This window comes from Balaenoptera physalus, assembly GCF_965194825.1.
Source record: "Balaenoptera physalus genome assembly, chromosome: 8".
In the NCBI taxonomy this organism is placed as follows: Eukaryota; Metazoa; Chordata; class Mammalia; order Artiodactyla; family Balaenopteridae; genus Balaenoptera; species Balaenoptera physalus.
The window spans coordinates 68,392,649-68,409,086 of NC_138887.1; the positions used below are offsets into that span (position 1 = coordinate 68,392,649).

The window sequence follows — 16,438 nt, forward strand, 5'->3', positions numbered from 1 at the left end:
TCTCATAATCTCTCTGACCCTCAGTTTCTTGATCTGTAAAATGGGAATAAATTTTTCTTTTGGAGTTATTGTACAATTGTATGAATTAGAGACAGTGTATGTAAAATGCCTAGCAAGGGTCTGGCACATGGAAGAGGATCAGCAAATGGCAACTATTAACTACCTTTATTATAAAATCAATGATCACCTACCTTGTGCTTTCCATACTGTACTAAGTAATGAAGATTAAAAGAGAGTTGAGAAATAGTCCTTATTTGTAAGGATATACAGATCAGTTGGAGAGACAGGGCAGGCTAATAAAAATACAAGCTGGCATTTGCCAAGTGCCAAACCACTATCAGTAATGATGAATCCTTATTGTAGAGACAGCCAGTGTGACTGTCAGGTGTTTCATAATGTATGCATCATATTTAAATACAGCTATTACCCAAATTTGTATTTCTGGATGGCCCTTGTATTTGCAAAAAGTTTTGTTGATGCTTTATAATATATACTATGGTAATAAAGGGGGATCAGTCAATTTTCTCCCATTTTACAGAGTGAGAATTGAGGTGAAAAAAGCACAGGTTTTTGTAAGGTTGTGCATGAGGGGCTTTACAGAGGGAAGATCAGAAATCAGATGTGTTGATACCTATACTTGTGTTCATCTCTATGTCCCATTAGAGTTCAGAGGAATAAGATTTGCTTAAGAACCGAGTCTCATTTTTCTGGCTCTTAAAATCATTACATTTATTCAAGAAAGATTGGTGGCTCAAATGAACACTGGAAACTGCCTCACCTTTCTTCTCCTTCAAATCATGCCAGAAAAAGCCTCCAGCATACTCAACTCTAGTTTACCTTTTCTAAAGTTTCTTCCTCCCTGGATGAGGGTCGTGAGAATCATCACTTGTTAAAACACAGATGACTCCAAAAATTTCTGCACTTCAAAGTGAATCCTTTATTCACCTGAGTGTTTAACTGTGTCAATGTGCTCTCGTTATCAGATTTAGTTGAATAATTCAACAAGGAAATGTGCCCAGTGCACACATTATACAGATGTGTTTGCCAAAGCTATCTTGGCTTGTGGGAAAGAGCAACCCTCTGATGCCCTGAGTTATTTAGAAAGGCTATCACAGATGTCAGCATAGGTGGAGGAGATAGATACCCACGGTAATATGTGAATATTGAGATTCGTCCCTACTTCATCCCATCATCACATTGATAGGATGCTGCCCTTGTGCTGGAGTTATGTAAATGAACAGCTGGTCGTGAGGAAATTGTTGTACTTATCCTCCCACTGGATTGTATGTTATTCTGAGCCAACATAAAGCCTGTAAGAGTGGCTGTACTCTAAGATGCAGTAGGAGGCCTTGCATATGTGAAGACCTTGCTAGGTTCCTGACCTGCTAGTAGAAACCAGTTGAAATATTTCTGACCTGATGGGAAGATGCAGATATATTTCCACTGCATCCACCCAAGTGTGGTTGCAAAACTATATGGTACAAACTATTTCTTTGCTAATTCATATGGAGACTTGATTAAACTGGAGAATCAGATATATAATTTGAATTAAATCTGCTATGAACTATATAAAATATAGAGCATGCAAGAATAATTTACTGCAAGATTACTGTATTAGTCAGCTTTTTGCTGCAATAGTGCTATTTAATGAACAACTCCCCAAATCTCAGTTGACTTATAACAACAAACATTGGTTTCTTGCTCAGAGGTCTGTGGATTGGCTTATGACTCAGCTAGATTTGGTTGGGGTGGGTTTGGCTGGACTTGGCACCAGGATGTGGATTAGATTCAGGTCTGTTCCGTATGTGTCCTTATTCTGGGATTCAGAATGAAGAAACTGTGGTGCCCTGGGACAGTCTCTTCATGGTGGACTGCAAGAATGTGAGAGGGCAAACCAAACCACACATACACATTTAAAGTCTGATTGAGTGTAGTGCACGTTAAGTCCTCTCATGTTTCAGTGGCCAAAGCAAGTCACCTGGCCAAACTCCAAGCTAGTGACATTGGGAAGTGTCTCTGATAAAAATATGTCTCAGCTGAGGAGGGGGGAGAAAAAGAATGGTGGAAAAATAATTTACCACAGCTGGTTACTGTAAGCTGCTAAATGAAGTTCAGGCCAATTGGATCACAAAAAAAATCAAATCAATCAGAATCAATTGGGTATTTTTTAAAATGTTCAGTCAAGGTATTTTTAATTCCCTTTAAATCATTATGCCATGTGATTTCCCTTCCATTGAATCAGCGGGTTTCAGTGCTTCAGGGCCTGAATATATGTCTTCTGAAACAATAAAGTCATTGCTCAGCCTCAAATTAGGCTTTCTGAGTCTGTAGTAAGGCAATAATTTTAAAGGTCAGGCTTATGTGGGAGAGAAAACAGATTTCAAATTCCAGAATTCCCTTTTACGTATAAAAAACAGAGCTCAGGAATATGAATGTCAATGTTTATTGTAAGATACAGGTAGAAAGGGCTTATAAGACAAAAAGGAAGTCCCTGACTGCGTTGGAGGAAGTGACCAGCTCTAGGTCTTAGAGGTGGGAAGAGATCAAAGAAGAAGGGCAAACTAGCATTCGGGTGGGGCCTGGCAGCCCCTCCCTGGTGGAGGGGAGGAGTTAGCATTTGCAGATAGCCAGGGAAATTTTGGAAACAGTGAAGCTTGTTCCCTGATGCACAACAGTATTATTTCAAGACCTTTCTAAGAAGCTTCGTGTTCAGCCTAGTACTATAGCAAGAAATAAAAGTTTCAATAGTTTACCACATATAGCAGCCATGTTTGCTGATGACAGTGCAGTAAAATTAGAAATTAATTAATTAAAATAATTAGTACTCTGGAAAAATACTTCTAATAACTCCTGGGTTCAAGAAAATAAAAATTAAGCTACAAAATATTTTGTAATATTTTGTACACAGCAGCAAAAATTTTATATAAAATCTTATGGGATGCAGCCAAAGAGAGTCAAGGGAAAATTTAAAGTGTTAAATATGATTTTATTTTAGAATATAAGAAATAATTAAAATAAATGGACTGTATTAAACTTAAAAAAAAAGAGAAGGAAGGAGTTAATAAAGATATGAGAAGATGTTAAGGAAACAGAAAACAAACAAATAGCAAAATAATCACAAAATAAGACCTCATTATTTGAAAATACTCATAGGCAAACACCAAAGATAGACATTGACAGGAATCAAAGGAAAACAGATACCCCAAATATTAAGAATAGTAACCAAAATGGAACATAGACAGGGGAATAAAATATTATAAAAAGGAGCACCAGTAAATGTGAATATCAGATGAAACAGACACTTTTTTTAAAAAGTGTAAATTACTAAAATTGGCCCAGTAGGATACTTGAATAGACCAAGACCAGAAAAGAAATCAAAATGGTAGTTATTGATCTGTCTCTGCAAAAGGCACGAAGGTGACTGCTGTCAACTCTGCAAACAATAGGTACAGTCAGTTCTTGTTATTGGTGGCGATTATGCTCTATAAAGTCATTATTAACACTGAATTAGTGAACCCTGAATTATTGCTCATAGTGGAAATATAGGGTTAGTCCTGTGAGCCTCTGGCCACAACATTTTCACCAACTGATCAATATATAACTTTGTTTTATGTATGTTTCTGTTTAAAAACATTTTATTTAATAGATATTGTTGATTCATTAACATTGAACTCATGGCCAACAGCACAATAACTTATGCCTGAACAAAACTTATTTGAAACACAGATTTTCTCCATGAGGCATGTCATAGCCTTCTTCTGCCTAAGAACTTTAGACAACATGCCAGCACTATGCTTGGGGACCATTTTAAGCTGCAAAATCACCAACAAAAAGCAAGAAATGCAAAAGACATGGCACTAAGTAGACCATGAAAAAGATACTTGATCACAGTAGGAGAGCTGAAACAAGAAGGCAGAGCATCTCCTTGTTTGACTTCTACTGGGAATGCACACGTGGGATGACTCAAAAATCTCACCTCTCTGCATTTGTCTACAAATGACCACAAAAGTGCTGCAGGTACTGATTTGGGGGCTACAAATCCATTTTAGCTGATAGGCAAATTCACAAATACAGAATGCACAAATAATGAGGATCAACTGCAATTTCTAATGTATCAGAAAAATATGAGGAATTAAGCCGCTCAGCTTAACCCTGATACCAAATTAAGCTGAAGACTACACAAGAAAATAAAATTATAGGCCCATTTTGTTATAAACAAAGAATCCAAAATGTTATATAAAATATTAGCAAATTGAATCCAGCAGGAGATTAAAAGAAGATATTTAAGAATATATTTACCTGAGGAATTCAAGGATGGTTCAAAACTAGAAAATAAATTGGTATATTACTCAACACTTTAAGGGAATAAAACAGTATTAACTCAATCATAGCAATAAAAGCATTTGGTAATAATTAACATTCAATCATGATGAAACATTTCCTACATATTTCTTAGCAAACCAGGGCTTACTGCAACACCTGGCTACCAGCCTGAAGATGAAGTTAACATAGGAGGATAACAAAGCAAAGAGACTTTCATTAAAGCAGAACTGGAACTTGACATGCTGTACCTGCTGCCACCCTATCTTGGAATTTCCTGGTATGTAAAACAATATGATCTTATGTTGTTGTCAATTTGTTGTTGTCAATACGATCTTATGTTGTTGTCAATTATGTTGTTGTCAATACGATCTTATGTTGTTGTCAATTTAATCATATGTTTCAGTTACTTCTTTCTTGACTTATATGAAAAGCAAGACCTAAAACAGTCGATAACTTCAAATGATATGATTACCTACCAAAAAAAAAAAAAGGATCTCACATCATAATTATTGGAACCAATAAGAAGGTTTATTAACAAAGTGGCCAGATGGAGGAATGGCATCTAATAATCAATAGCTTGATCATCGTCATAAACTTGGAGTAGACAAAACTTTTAAAACTCATTACAAAAAACAGTAACTATAAAGAAAAAATGGTAAATTACACCGTAAGCCACCATTAAAGAGTCCTCAGTGGGAGAAGCTGTTGGCAATACATACTTCTGACAAAGGACTCATATCCAGGATGTTTAAAAAACTCCTATAAAGGAATAAGAAAAAGATAGACAACACAAAAGAAAAATGACCAAAAGGCTTAAACAAGTATTTCACAAATGATATCCAAATGGTCTAGACACAATTGGAAAGGTACCTGGCTTCACTAGTCATCAGAGAAGAGCGAAATTGAAGCCACGGTGTGATAATACTACACACTACTACAGTAAATGACTAGAAAAGGGTACAGAATACCAAGTGTCAACAGAGGTATGGAACAACTGGAACTCTGGAATACTGATGGTTTATGTACTAAGTTAAACTGGAACTCTCATACACTGCTGATGGAACTATAAATTGGTTCAACTACTGTAGACATCTGTTTGGCCGTACCTTTTTTTTCCCATAAATTTATTTTATTTATTTTATTTTTGGCTGCATTGGGTCTTTTGTTGTTGCGCGCGGGCTTTTCTCTAGCTGTGGCGAGCAGAGGCTACTCTTCGTTGCGGTGCACGGGCTTCTCATTGCGGTGGCTTCTCTTGTTGCGGAGCACGGGCTCTAGGCACGCAAGCTTCAGTAGTTGTGGCTCATGGGCTCTAGAGCGCAGGCTCAGTAGTTGTGGTACACGGGCTTAGTTGCTCCATAGCATGTGGGTTCTTCCCGGACCAGGGCTCGAGCCCGTGTCCCCTGCGTTGGGAGGCGGATTCTTAACCACTGCACCACCAGGGAAACCCTGGCAGTACCTTTTAAATCTGTGACTAAGCTATTCCATTCCTAGGTGTGAAACCAACAAAAATGCATAAACAAGTTCAAATGTACAAGACATGTTGAAGAGTGTTCATAGAAGTACTATTTGTAATAGCCCCAAACTACACAATGCCCTTAAAAGTAGGGTGGAACCAACTACTGAGCCTGCGCGTCTGGAGCCTGTGCTCCGCAACAAGAGAGGCCGCGATAGTGAGAGGCCCGCGCACCGCGATGAAGAGTGGCCCCCACTTGCCACAACTAGAGAGAGCCCTCGCACAGAAACGAAGACCCAACACAGCCATAAATAAATAAATAAATAAATAAAATTTAAAAAAAAAAAAAGTAGGGTGGACAACCAAATTGTAGTATATTAGCAAAAAAAAAAAAAAAAAAAAAGAAAGTACTTTTCAGCAATAAGAATGTACAAATGTCAACTATATACAATAAGGATGAATCTTGCAAACATAATGTGGGATGAAAGGAGGCAAACACAAAAGAGTTCATGCTGTCTGAGTACGTTTATACAAAATTGAAAACGAGGTAAAGTTGTTCCATGGTGTCTGAAGTTAGGATAGCAGTTACTCTTCGGGTGGAGGCAGTGGTGGGAAGGGAGAACAAAGGAGACGTCTTTTCTCGACTTGGGTGCTGTACTGAGTTTGTGAAACTGTATTGAGACATATGCTTTTCTGCAGATAAAGTTTCTTCAATAAAATCATTCTCCAAAAGACTACTGCAAAAAAACCCAAAACAGAACAAAAGTAACATTTTCCTATGTGTGATCAATAACCAGTTAGTAAATGCATTAGAAGAAAATACCCCATTCAAAATAGGAATAAATAGTACAATGCACCTAGTAACAAACCTACAAGAAATTTTATAGACAGCTCTGGAAACAATAAAAAAATTTTTAGTAAATAAAGATATATACTATATTCATAGATGAGAAAACTCCCTGTAGTTCAATAGCTCAGTCATGCCTGCAAAAACTTAGCTGCAGGGTGGAAGACTCTTCTGTTGTTTCTGTTGTTCCCCCCAACATGGATACATCTGAGATTAATGAGAGATTAGTGCTGGCTCTGAGACTCAGAACAGTTCAGATTGTTGAAGAGTCTCACGTTCAGTAGAGGGTTGAAAGAAGAGCAGGAAATATATCGGTATTACCTGGCATTCTACTTGATAAGAAATAAAGGGAAATTAAAACTCTGACTAGCGCCTGTGTTCTGGTATTGTGTAACTTCCATCTATAAAAAGGAATCAGTGTGTGTAGTCCAGAAAGGAGAAACAGGTCTAATTCTGGCATCTGCCAAAGATACTACAAGGTCCATACTCTGCTGGATATCAAGGCACACTATAAACCAGTATGGAATTATCACAGGAATAGACAAATCCACCAGTGGAATAAAATAGAGAGTTAAGAAACAGACTCAATGGCACCCAAAAGTGTGCTAGAAGGACAATTTACTTATTAATTTATCATCAGTTCAACATTCATAACTAAGGTACATTATTATTATATGTCATGCACACTGTTTCTATACTTGCTTTATCTCTGAATTCTAGTTTTAGAACAACGGATTTAACAGATGGAAAAATATACTGAATACTATACTCCATCATATGCATTCAATTGATATTAAGTAAAATGTTTATTCTTGTCCCCAACACTATTTTTCCATATTCCATTATTTGTTGGTTTATGTTACTTAAAAATGACGAACAAAAAATTAATTAATATCACTTATGATTTCTAAGAAAGATAATAGAAGTCAATCTTACTACGAAAACTGTCTTTTTTTTGGTAGTGGTAGAAACTGAAATGAGCAAATACTAATGGATTGAGTATTAAAGAGCTGTGGGTCTGTAAGGGATAAAACACCAGCATCAGCCCATGGAGGGGGCCCTCTGATTTTGCTACTGGCCTCGTCAGCTGACATCACACTGGCAATGAGAGAAGAGCCTACACTGGCCTCATGGCTGGATCTTCCTCCCAGTTCCTATTTGGATTCCCAACTCTGCAGGGAATCATTAGAAACATGAATTAAAATTCACTGAGTCTAATAAACATCTAGGGCACTGGAATATGTTTGAGGAAATGTTTCTGACTGTGAAAGTATACACAATCTAATGACAGTGGATGAAAACAAGCAAAAAAATTCAGTTGGGACGCTCTTTTTCTAACAGTGTACCTCATAGATATCCTCTGGACAGAGAAAGCCAGACCATTTTTGTCTTGATTTTCAGCAACCCATATCTAGGAGGAGGTCTGTAATTTCTCTCTAGGTAGCTCTGAGACATTACAAATTGTCATTTTTTTCCCTCCTTGAATTCATTATGCAATGTCATTTTACTATTTGTCATAAATTAGATATAAATAGATATACAGTTAACACACATAAGAAGTTCCTGCTTGTGGCCAGAGAGGATGGCATACTTCACATACAAAAATGGGGAAGGTCCATCACTTAGCTAAATGTTGAGGAAAACTAGAAAAGTCAGTGTAGTGAGTAAGGGAAAAAGACGAGGTCCTTTTCTCTGAGAACAAAGCTAGTGAGAAACAGGATGCAGGGCTAAGAAATGTCAGGGGTCATGTGGAACTGGATTTCTTTTGAGAAATTTTGAATGTTTTACAAACATACATTAATCCTTACATTATTCATGTGTTTTTTTAAATTTGGAATTTAAAAATAATTCTCCCACTGAATAGCATTTTATATTACAGAAAATAATGGAAAGAGTACTGTCAGTTTCCCTGTTTGTTCTGTGATGGGGCAGTGGAGTTCTCAAGCTTAATTCTTTCATAAAGGCAATCCATACTTGGTACTAAGGTCAGAAATAAAGACAAAAGAAACCTCTTCTTGCTTTTCCGTTGCCAGTTAAGTCCATATTTTATGATTTGATTCACATTTTATGACTTGAGTTTTCCTCACCAAATTTACACATGATTTTGAGATGATAAAAGTTTTCTCACATTAGAATAAAGACAAGGCTCCAGAGGAAAAAAAATGTATTTGGATGTTTTATTCCCACAACATTTTTATCCTTGAAACTAATATAATGCAAAGCGGGATTTCCAACAATGTGAAACAAAGCAAGCACTGCTGAGTTTTAAAGAGCCCCAGATTGTCGAAAAGGGGAAATTCCTTTCTTTCCCTCAGAGGATCAATCATCTTGAAATGCCTGCTTCAAATACTGGTAGCAGTGAAATAATCATTCTCCTGAAATAGTGTTTCTTAATGCTAGGGTATGTTTACTTTCTCCTTGAAGCCAAAGTTATCCAACTGTAAATCACATCAAAGAGAAATCAGGGCAGTAGCTAAATATTCTGATTAAAAAATTCTTCAAAAGTCTACATCATGTAATAATTTTGTTGAAATTTGCCTGTAATATGCATACAATATTTTGCTGGTTTTAAATAATCTCTATGTCCTTTTCTTCAGCTGCTTGTTTCAGTGAATTTATGTTTTAAAGTATAGTAACTGAAGAAATAATCCTATCCAAAACCACATGTGCAATTATTTCCTCATAATAACTTTTTGTTTTTCATTTGACTTTGTATTTTATTAAATTTTAATTAAAATTTACTCAAGTAATACATATTCACTAGGGAAAATTAGAAAATACAGATAAACAGGAAGAAAAATAAACATAATATCAAAGGTGATCAACTAAAGATAATCATAATGGATATTTTCTATGATCTGTTCAGATGCTTTTCTGCTTGTGTGAATATGTGTGTATGAGGTATTTTAATAGGATCCTTCTATACACATCTACATTTTTCAGCTGGCCTTTTTCTTTTTAAACTTGATGTAATGTGAGCTCATCTTCCCATGTGAATATATATACTTTTACATTTTAATGATTTCATTTATCCTTCAGAGTCCTTGGATTCATTTTCATTTTCATTCAACTAGTATTTTCTTATTTCCTATGTAATTTCTTCTTTGACCCATTGGTTGTTCAAGAGTATGTTGTTTAATTTCCACATATTTGTGAGTGACAATTTTCCTTCTGTTAATGATTTCTGGTTTCATTCCATGTGGTCTGAAGAAGATACTTTGTATAATTTCAATCTTTTAAAATTTGTTGAGACCCATTTTGTGGCCTAATATATGGTCTACCCTGGAAAATGTTCCAAGTGCACTTGAGAATAATATGCATTCTACTGTTGTTGGGTGGAATGTTCTGTATATGTGTCTTGGGTCTAGTTAGTTTTTGTATTATTCCAGTCCTCTATTTCCTTATTAATCTTCTGTCTAGTTGTTTTATCCATTATTCAAAGTGGGGTATAATTGTCTCCAACTACTGGTATGGAACTTCTTATTTCTCCCTTCAAGTCTGTCAAGTTTTGCTTCATCTTGGGGCTCTGTTGTTATGTGTGTATGTGTTTATAATTTTTATATCTTCTTGATATATTGACCCTTTTGTCAATATATAATGTTCTTCTTTGTCTCTTATAATAATTTTGACCTAAAATCTATTTTACCAAATACTAATATAGAAGCCCCAGCTCTTTTTTGGTTATTATTTGCATGGAATATATTTTTTCCATCCTTTACTTTCAACCTGTTTGTGCCTTTGGATCTAAAGTGAGTGAGTCTCTTATAGACAGGATAGTATCATTGTATAGTTGAATCATTTTTTTTTTTAAATATGTAATGCGTTTTTAAAAAATTAATTAATTAATTTATTTTTGGCTGTGTTGGGTCTTCGTTTCTGTGCGAGGGCTTTCTCTAGTTGTGGCAAGCGGGGGCCACTCTTCATCGCGGTGCGCGGGCCTTTCACTGTCGCGGCCTCTCTTGTTTCGGGGCACAGGCTCCAGACGCGCAGGCTCAGTAGTTGTGGCTCACAGGCCCAGCTGCTCTGCGGCATGTGGGATCTTCCCAGACCAGGGCTCGAACCCGTGTCCCCTGCATTGGCAGGCAGATTCTCAACCACTGCGCCACCAGGGAAGCCCTAGTTGGATCATTTTTTTAAAAAAAATTCATTCTGCCAATTTCTGTCTTTTTTTTTTTTTTTTTTTAATTTATTTATTATTTATCTATTATTTATTTTTGGCTGTGTTGGGTCTTCGTTTCTGTGCGACGGCTTTCTCTAGTTGTGGCAAGTGGGGGCCACTCTTCATCACGGTGCACGGGCCTCTCACTATCGCGGCCTCTCTTGTTGCGGAGCACAGGCTCCAGACACGCAGGCTCAGTAGTTGTGGCTCACGGGCCTAGTTGCTCCGCGGCATGTGGGATCTTCCCAGACCAGGGCTCGAACCCGTGTCCCCTGCATTAGCAGGCAGATTCTCAACCACTGCGCCACCAGGGAAGCCCCAATTTCTGTCTTTTAATTGGAGAACTTAATCTATTTGCATGTGAAGTAATTGATTCTTTGGGAATAAAGTCCTCTTTGTTTCCGCCAGCACCAGGAATCCATACCAGGGATGTAGGCTGCTGTCCTTAAGACTGTCATTGTGCTAGAGGGAGTTGGGTGAGACAAAGGTAAGTTAAAACACCACAAAGTTCTCCTATTGGGTTTCAGAGGGTTTCTTGATTAAGCATTTGCTTGACTGCTGTAAATCTTTGATTATCTTCCATTGTTCTGACAGAGTTGATTCTGACATTTTTAGCCAGCCTTTTCAGTGTTTCTGTTGAGAGATGGGCCCTTGGAGTTTCCTACTCTGCCATTTTCACTGGCATTCTTTCCATTCTTTTAAAATATCATTTCCCATTATATTTTGTTTTAACTCTAATTCATTTAACAAATATCACATTTATGGATTTTTATGATGCTTTAAATTTGGGGCTATTATAAATAACACTATTATAGCCAGAATTTATAGAGATTATTTCCTCAGGATAATTCCTATATAAGGAATGATACATTTTAGGAATAAAAGGTTTATGGATTTAGAGTTTTATTAGGTAGATGACAATTAACATTAGCGGAGAGGAAAAAGAAATCTCAGATCCCTCATAATTTCAGGAGTCAAATCTTATACCTTTTAGGATTTTATGATGACGCATTTGAATGGATTAATATTTATTCAGTTGCACCTAGTTTTACTCTTCCACTAAAATAGCCAGTTTTCAAATGTTAGTTGATGAATGTGAGCCAGGCCCTAGTGCCGTAGTGTTGGTTGAAGTTGTACACTAACCACCAAAGGCCCTGTTGTGCATTAAAGACAAGATAGAGGATAGAACCCAATTCCTTTGACTTGGGGGCTATTTCCATCAACTCGACATAATTTCTAATTTAAATGCGATTCCCAGCCATTCAGAGGCAAGTGACCTGAATGACCAGATCATTCATCTGCAGAGCACCAACAGGATAAGCCATTCAAAAATCTAAAATGTTATAAAGCTTAGGGTGAACTGTGTCTGTAAACAATTGTACCTCTGAATAATTTGTTTTTAAGCTATTAATATAGTATGCGTAGTAAACCTGTAGTAGATATTCAATAAATTTAACAAATCCCTCTTTCTCTTCTAGCAACCCTCCCCTCAGTCCCTTCAACTCTCCTTCCTATTCACTATGATAAGCTCCATTCTAATTCTCTTTATAAAGCAAAGCCATTCTGTCATTCACATTTTATTCTATAATTAGTGACTGTAGTCATATAGTAGTCTATCTCTTTTTATTATATTGCAGCTATTTATATTTTATTCCTCTCTTCTTGTTCTTACCTGACAAAAACCATCCACAAACATAATTTGAATTGGAAAACTTATTCTTTTGGCTGACTGTGCTTGTATTTTGACACTCAAGAGCCATTAGATTCTTCTATTTTGTTACTTTAACATGACATATTTTATCTTTTAATTGATTTTAAGAAGATAGAGAATATTTGTGACTAAGATGTCAAAGTGGAAGAAAAGTATAGTCCCCTCTTCTAAGTGTTGGGTGAGATCTGGAATTTTAAAACCTATTTCTAGGATGTAAAATCTCCTTGAAGCCACTGGGAATTCTGCATATGGGGAGACTCAGATACACTGGGCAAATATTACCCAAGAGAGACTTTTCGCTGTTGCTATTACAGAGACTTTTTGCAAACCTGCAAAGTCCTTCTACTCCAGGATGCAGTGTAGTGCTGCTCTAACTCCAAAACGCTGAGGACCAAAGTATTTCAAGACCAATTTTTAAATTCCAGAGAAGGGTTATAGTCTAGGATTTTTTAAAATGGGGTTAAAGCAGTAATCTTTTCCATTAATTTCCTGTTATTTTTTCCTTAAAGAGAATTGATATAGGGACAAATTCTGAAGTGGGAATAGGACATGACCATCAGTTCAGTAAAGTTCTGACTAGCACTTGTTTGCATCCTTCCCTACACTTCTTCTAACTCATACTTGACCATTAGCATCAAGATCAAATTATTTTTTTCAAGAGCACTCTGTAAGAGAATGAACGGTTATGTCTCCCAAGAGAAAGAAGGCATCATTTACCAAAAAACCAGCACTCTATTCCTATTTATTCTTCCATTCATTATTTGTGAATTGCCCTATATACATCAGAAACTGGGCTGCATGGTGATGGAAGAGGTGTGTGTTATTTCCAAAGAATGAATGTTATATCAGAATTTTAGGGTCAGCATACTGTTTCTGTTAGCTTCCATGGATATATCCAAGGCTGTCTAAGCTCATAAACTGTTACACGTAAATTCAATGAAAATAAACACACACAAATCTTGAATTCATTCAGATTGTACCCTGCATAACTGTTAAAACTTGTTTTAATTTTCTCTTTTCATCCAGTTATTTGGAAAACAGTTTTACTTCAGCTTCAGTCTGAAATGTGGTAGCAGACTGGCTTAGATGTGCTGATTGAGAGTGAAATCGTCCTATTCATGTGTAAAACTCTCTCTTCTATTGGATCAGGTGTTCCAGCAAATAATTACTCAATGAAATATGTACTTACTGCTAATTTTTATGGATAACAATTAAGAAGGATTTACAGTATCTTCCTTTTAGTCTCCAATTTCTGGCAGAGGTACCAAAATTTTCAAGGAGGGTTTGTAGAATCACAGCTCAATCAGAAAAAGGAAGTACTTCAAGTCCTCCTGAGAAAGGGTATTCTTTCTGATCCAGGAAATTTCAAAATTTGGCTCTTTGCATTTGTACCAAAACATTACAGAGATTTTTGGAATCAAGTTGCTAAAACCTTGGGTGGCTCATTCATCTTCAATAGTAACATTAAGATTTACTGAATGGACTAGCCAGAAGCAGTGGAAAGCAGTTGCCCACAGCTCTGTTCAGCAGTTTTGCAATGGACAAAATGTCAAGTTAGAAAAATTGTCAGTTATGAAGTTGCAGCGTGCTTTTCCTCCACAAATAAAGCCCAGTGTGACATTTTATATAAGTTGCATTTCAAAAATAAGGAAATGGTATCTTTTATCTCTAACTAGGTTCTGGAATTAATTTGCTCTTTTTTACTTGCAGCAATATATTTGTCCTCCAATGGCATATGTTTCATCAGGGCAACCATGTGGAAAACTCAGACACAAAGAAGTGTTTGTTTCTTGCAAGAGCAGTGTGAACAGAGCATTAATGTAATTTTGATGCCAGATAAAGTACTTTGTTATAACAGAGAGCATAATAATGAAGAGACTTATAGAGAACCTGGTTTGTTGGTCTTTGGATTTCTCCCATGGTACAGTAGTAAAGTTGGCTCAGCCATTTCAAACAGCTGAGTACAGTGTGAATATTTCTTATTTTCCCCTCCCCCCTGAATGGAGTAGCTTATGGGAATTTCAGAAATTTTAAAAAATTTTATAAAGGATTTTGTCATGCAGACTTGGTCCAATAGGCATGCAGCTGTTTATATTTTGAATGGTTTTTAAGTGTAGGGAAGATAACACTCCACAATGAAGTTCATCAGCCTTTGGGATACAGGATAAATCTATTGAATAATTTATAGCAACACTGAAGAGAAGTTTTGCTTAGAAATGGGGATTTATGTGGTGATTCAGTTCTTATGGAAACAGTACAAGAAAATAAAGATGAAGATAGTAACAATATTTTAATAGAAATGAGCTGGGTTAGAAAGGCTAATCCACACATATTTTAGGATTGTAAGAAAACAACTCTGGTGGAGAGGGAGGATTGTTGGATGTAAAATCAGGGGACTAGATTCGAATACCAATTCGGTTGAGCCACTTAGAGAAAGTGACAATGGTGGGGATAATAATGCTTAACCAAATTATCTCATATGGCACTTGTGAGATGAGCACTTAATGTACTAAGTAATACTAAAGTTCTTTGAAAATTAGAAATTACCCATCAGTTATTATTTCAGAGCAAGTTTAACAATAAGAGATGGACAGATGGACAGATCTTACCTAATCTAAAAAAAAAGACAAATGTATACCTCCAATAATACATACAATTTGGCATTCCACTAAAATGTAAGTGGTAACATGTACTAAATCTAGATCTGTTTCCTGTGATATCTTGGGTTTCCATATTAAGTGTCAGCTTTAATATATCTTTTTATGCAGCTTATGACATCACAACTTCAGTGTAGGTCCCTGGCAAGGATGATTGAGAGTTATTGATGGGAGGCTCAAAACGTAAACTAAAGGAAAATCTGCATCTTTCTCTATACTCCCCTTGTGAACTCAGCTTCAGGGAAATGTGGGGATATTTTAGTAGAATCTTCACTGTCAAGCTGCTTTCTGAGAACTGACTAGTTGTGTGCTGGACAGGATCAGACCCCTGGCCAACACAGACCTAAATGAAGGGATACACAAATGGAATGAGTTAAATAAAATTACTTTTTTTAATGTAATACTATTATTTTCTAAGAAGATACTTCAGTTCAAAGCCTTTGTGATTCAAGACAGAATAATCATCAATCAGCCAACAATGAATTAATCAAAATGTTGTCAAGTTGAGACCCTGGTGGGTCTACTTTTATTAGGAAATGATTAATTTATAATCAGCTTATTAATGTTCATTTGTATTCAAAGAGAGTTTGTTGTCTATTAAATATAATGTCATGAAATCTTAGTTTCACTATGAATTTTCTTAAATTTCTACCTAGCTTCTGCTGACTTATCCTAAATCCCAAATAGTGGAATTCAAACCTCTCTTCATAATCTGCTGAGCCTCAGACTATTGGAAATTTAATGCATCATCATGTTTTAGTCCTCCAAAATTTGATTACATGACTTTTTCTGCCCTTTCAATTTAGAAAAAGAATTATTTAAGAACCAAGAGAAAGGTTTTGACAGTACTTTAGTCCAACAGGAAGCTCTGTAAATATCCAAAGAAACCTCATTCCTCAAATATTGCCAAATTTTTTTGCAGACCCAAGATATTGAGATAGTCATAATCAGCTCAATTTCCCCATCCTTTGGCATTCCGAGCTCCCACTGTGTAAAATAAAATGTAATAAAAATGAAAAAAATTAAACATAATCTTAAAAAGCAAGAAAAGAGAAATAGTGAATCATCAGCTGGGGTTGGAAAAGCTTAGTTGTTTATCTTGCTGAAACCTCTGTAATTTTTGATTTTCCTTGAATGGTTAGGCAGGGACAATAGTATTGAAAGACCATTATGAGTCAAGGTTCTGGGTTCTATTTTTATTTCCATGTTCTTGCATCTAGTTGAATTTCCCCATTAACTAAATACTGAGATTTTGAGTATATTGTTAAGCAAATGTTTACATAGGCTT

General features: G+C 36.2%; 1 protein-coding gene across 15 annotated transcripts in view; it reads left to right on the top strand.

Moving 5' to 3' along the window:
• MTERF1 (mitochondrial transcription termination factor 1) overlaps positions 1–16,438 on the top strand; it is a 602,843-nt gene that overhangs the window by 296,030 nt on the left and 290,375 nt on the right. For 12 of the 15 annotated variants that reach the window (XR_014266393.1, XR_014266394.1, XR_014266395.1 and 9 more), the window contains one exon: positions 4,457–4,600. The exons of the other annotated variants lie outside the window; for them this stretch is intronic. The gene's annotated coding sequence lies outside the window, so the exon portion shown is untranslated. The remainder of the gene's footprint in view (positions 1–4,456; positions 4,601–16,438) is intronic. 15 annotated transcript variants of the gene reach the window in all.